The sequence below is a fragment of the Nothoprocta perdicaria genome, unplaced genomic scaffold, assembly GCF_003342845.1.
Source record: "Nothoprocta perdicaria isolate Ctin4 unplaced genomic scaffold, notPer1 scaffold_839, whole genome shotgun sequence".
Classification (NCBI taxonomy): domain Eukaryota; kingdom Metazoa; phylum Chordata; class Aves; order Tinamiformes; family Tinamidae; genus Nothoprocta; species Nothoprocta perdicaria.
The window spans coordinates 4241-8676 of NW_020456131.1; the positions used below are offsets into that span (position 1 = coordinate 4241).

At 69.4% G+C, this 4436-nt stretch overlaps 1 long non-coding RNA gene across 1 annotated transcript; it reads left to right on the forward strand.

Moving 5' to 3' along the window:
• The first annotated feature begins 2457 nt into the window (after positions 1 to 2457).
• Positions 2458 to 3096, forward strand: LOC112958302. The gene is made up of 2 exons (XR_003251404.1): positions 2458 to 2525; positions 3005 to 3096. It is a non-coding gene; the product is annotated as an uncharacterized LOC112958302 (long non-coding RNA).
• The last annotated feature ends 1340 nt before the right edge of the window (positions 3097 to 4436 follow it).

Below are 4436 nucleotides of genomic sequence, written 5' to 3' on the forward strand. Positions count from 1 at the left end.
GGCTGTTGGGGGGGGGGGTCAGGCCCCGGCCCGTTTTTTTGGGGGGATTTCGGGTGTTTTGGGGCTCGTGGAGCTTCCTGTCTGGCCCCGCCCCCTGGGCGGGTCCCTCTCAAGGGTGGGTGGGGCTGTCCGTGAAGGGGGCGGGGTTCTCCCTGGTGGGCGGACCTCCCTTTAAAGGGGGCGGGGCTTTCAGCTGAGTGTGGCCCCTCGGTCCAAAGGGGCGGGGCTCTCTGTTAAAGGGACAACATCGCCTGCCATTGGGTGCTGTTGAGGGAGTAGGCGGAACCTACTTGGTGGGCAGGGCTTCCCGTTTTAAGGGGCGTGGCTCTTAAGCAGCTCCCATGGCGTAAAGGGGCCCCTTTATGCCATTGGGTGCTGGTGAAGGGGGCGGGGCGTGCTTGGTGGGCGGGGCTGCCCTTTAAAGGGGCAACGACCCAGGATGCGGCAGGCTGGTCAGTGGGACCCATTCAAAAGGGGGTGTGTGTGGGGGGGCCCTCCCGTGGGGGGCAGGGCGTGCCCAGGGGCGGGGCCTCTCCTTAAAGGGGCGCTGCGCTCCGCAGAGCGGGCGCCGGCGGGGCGGGTGCTCAACACGCGGGCCATGAAGGAGATGTACCGCAGCTACGTGGAGATGCTGGTGAGCACCGCGCTCGACCCCGACATGATCCAGGCGCTCGAGGACACCAACGGTGAGCCCCGAGGCGGCCCCCGAGACCCCCCGAGACCCACCCCGGGACCCCCCACTCCCTGGGAAACCCTGGGATCCCCACCCCATTGGGACCACTACCCCACCAGGACCCTGACCCCACCAGGACCCACACCCACCGGGACCTCAGCCACATCGGGACCCCCACTGGGCACCCCCACCTCACCGGGACCCCCTCCGAGACTCCCACCCCACCAGGACCTCCCCCTCCCCCTGGGAACTCTCCTGGGACCCCCACCAGGAACCCCCACACACACTGGGACCCTCACTGGGACCCCCACCCCATCAGGACCCTCCGCCCCGCCACCGGGAACCCCCCGGGACCCTTCCCCCTGGAACCTCCCGGGTTCCCGCCCCCGGGCCCCCCCGGGCCCTCCCGCTAAGCGGTGCCCCCCCAGATGAGCTCTACCTGCCGCCCATGCGCAAGATCGACGGCATCCTCAACGACCACAAGAAGAAGGTCCTCAAGCGGGTGCCGCTCAACCCCTCCCTGCAGGTGGGGCCGGGGGGCGCCCGGGGGGGCGCAGGGTGGGGGGGGTTGCGGGATGGCTCCTGGGGGCCCATAAATGACCTTGGGTGCTGCATGGGTGCCCTGTGCGTGTCTCGATGACGTTGGGTGCCCCGGGTGTCCCCAGGAGGCCGATAAATGAGCCTGGGTGCTGTGGGGGTGACCTTAGATGAGCTTGGGTTCTGTACGTGTCCCCAGGAGCCCCCAGGCACAACCCTGGGTGCAGTGCGGGCATCCTATGGGTGTCTCTAGAAGACATTGGGTGTCCCCGTGAGCCCCATAGACACCCCCGGGTGCCCCTAGGTGACGTGGGGTGCCCCCAGGCTCCCCATAGACACCCCCGGGCGCCCGTAGGTGACATTGAGCGCCCCCAGGAGCCCCATAGACACCCCCGGGTGCCCCTAGGTGACGTTGGGTGCCCCCAGGAGCCCCATAGATACCCCCGGGTGCCCCTAGATGACGTTGGGTGCCCCCAGGAGCCCCATAGACACCCCCGGGCGCCCCTAGATGACGTTGGGCGCCCAGACTCACCTCGGACCCCCCGCCCCGCGGTGGCGCCGCGGGCCGGCGGGTGACGCGGCCGCCCCCCCAGGAGGCCCTGCACACCTTCCCCCAGCTGCACGCGGAGCGCGCCGAGGCGCTCGTCAAGCTGCGCCCCGCCGGCGAGCCCTACAACCGCAAGACCCTCAGCAAGGTCAAGCGCAGCGTGGGCAAGCCGCAGGTAGGGGGGGGCGCGGGGGGGCTGGGGGGGCCCTGGGGAGCCTGGAGGTCTGGGGCGGCTTGGGGGCTTCCTGGGGATCTGGGGGGGCTGCGGGAGGACATGGGGGTCCCCGGGAGGTCCTGGGCGGGGGGTCCTGGAGGTGCTGGGTGCCCCAGGAGGTTCCCACAAGCACAGGAACCTCGGCCAAGAGCCTGGCAAGGCCCGGGGATGGGGGTCCTGGGGGGCCCAGGAGGTCCTGGGGGTCCAGGCTGGAATCCTGGGGGTCCTGGAGGGGTCTGGGAGGTCCTGAGGGTCTTGGGATGTCCCTGGGGGTCCTGGGGTGTCACTGCGGGGGGCTCAGAGCCCCCCGAGGACCTTGAGATGGTTCCCAAGGTGCCCTAAGGGACCTGGAGCTCCTGGGGGCTCCTGAGGCCGCCGGGGGGGTCACGATGCTTGGGGGTGCTGGGGGGGTCCCGGGGGGTTCCGGGGTGCTGGCTGAGCCCCCCCACCCCCCACAGGAGTTCAAGGTGGAGGTGGAGAAGTCCTTCTTCTACACGCTCTACCACTCGCTGCACCACTACAAGTACCACACGTTCCTGCGCTGCAAGGACGAGGTGGGCGCCCGCGGCCCCTCGGGTCCCCTCCTGTCCCCTCGGGTCCCCTCGGGTCCCCTTGGGTCCCCTCGCATCGCCTCATGTCTCCCCTGTCACCAATGTCCCCACCTCCCTGGTGCTGTGTCTCCGCGCTGCCGTGTCCCCATGTCCCTTTGTTCCCGCACTGACGTCTCCCCGTGTCCCGTGTCCCTGTGCTGACGTCTCGCCATGTCCCGTGTTCGTGGTGCTGTGTCCCTGCGCTGACGTGTCCCCATGTCCCCATATCCCCGTGTCCCTGGTGCCGTGTCCCCCCGCTGACATGTCCCCGTGTCCCCATGTCCCCGCATCCCCGCGCTGACGTGTCCCCGTGTCCCCATGTCCCCGCGTCCCCGCGCTGACGTGTCCCCGTGTCCCCATGTCCCCGCGTCCCCGTGCTGATGTGTCCCCGTGTCCCCGCGCTGACGTGTCCCCATGTCCCGTGTCCCCGGTGCGCCGCGCAGACGACGGCCATCGAGGGGCAGGACGAGGACCTGGGCCAGGAGGAGGTGGTGCAGCAGTGCATGCGCAACCAGGCCTGGCTCGAGCGCCTCTTCGACTCCTTCAGCGAGCTGCTCACGCAGGCGCAGAGCCAGTGCGCGTGACGGGGCGCCCTGCGGGGACACCCCCTGCGTGGGGACACCCTGCTGTGGGGACACCCTGCGTGGGGACACCCCCTGCTGTGGGGACACCCCGTGTGAGGACACCCCGTGTGGGGACACCCCTGCGGGGACACCCCCTGTGTGGGAACACCCTGCTGCAGTGGCACCCTGCGGGGACACCCCTTGCCGTGGGGACACCCTGATGGGGACAGTCTGTGGGGACACCCTGACGAGGACACCCTGTTCGGGGACACCCCCTGCTGTGGCACAGCACGGCCACAGGGATATCCTGCCGTGAGGACACTCTGCGTGGGGACACCCCGACTGTGGGGACACCCCGACCGTGGGGACAACCCCTGCTGCAAGGACACGCTGCTCGGGGACACCCCTGCCATGGGGACACCCTGCACGGGGACACCCCGGCCACAAGGACACCCTGTGCCGTGGGGACACCCCGGTCATGGGGACACCCACGGGGACACTCCAGCCACAAGGACACCCGCTGCCATGGGGGCATCCTGCTGCAAGGACACCCCTGCAATGGGGACACAGGGACACCCTGCTTGGGACACCCCAAAGGGATACTCTCCTTGGGGACACTCCCTGCAATGGGGACACCCCACGGGGACACCCTGCTCGGGGACACCCCAGCCACGGGGACGTCCCCCGCTGCTGTCCAGGACAGGGACACCCCCGACGGGGAGGAGCCCTCGGGTGGGGACACCCCGCCCATGGGGACACCCCAGGCATGGGGACATTTCCTGGCGTGAGGGTGTCCCCAAGGACGGGACCTCTTGGGAGGGGGCCACTCTGGGATGGGGACATCCTCCAAGACGAGGACATTGTCCTGGGAAGGGGCACCCCCCATGGGGACACCCCCCCGCGGGGACACCCCCACCCATGGGGACAAGGCCACCCCCTTCTGGGGACAGGCACCCCCTATACATGGGGAGCGCCCCCCCCACCGGAGATGGGGACACAGCCCTGGGGCCACCCCCAGGACCAGCCGTTCCCCCCCACCTGGGACCCCCCCCTTTGGGGACAAGACCCCCAATTTGGGGAAAGGGACCCCCCCACCTTAAAGGAGCCCCCACACCAGGATTGGGACCCCCACCATAGGGTGTCCCCCAGGATCCCAAATTTGGGAGCCTCCCCCGGGCATCAGAGGCAGCGAGGGGCTCCCCCCCCCAAAACAGGGGCCGGTCCATTCCCCCCCGCCCCCCCCTCCCGGAGAACCCTTATTTATATATATGTATAAATGTCTATTAGTAACCTCCGTTCTCCGTCCCCACAG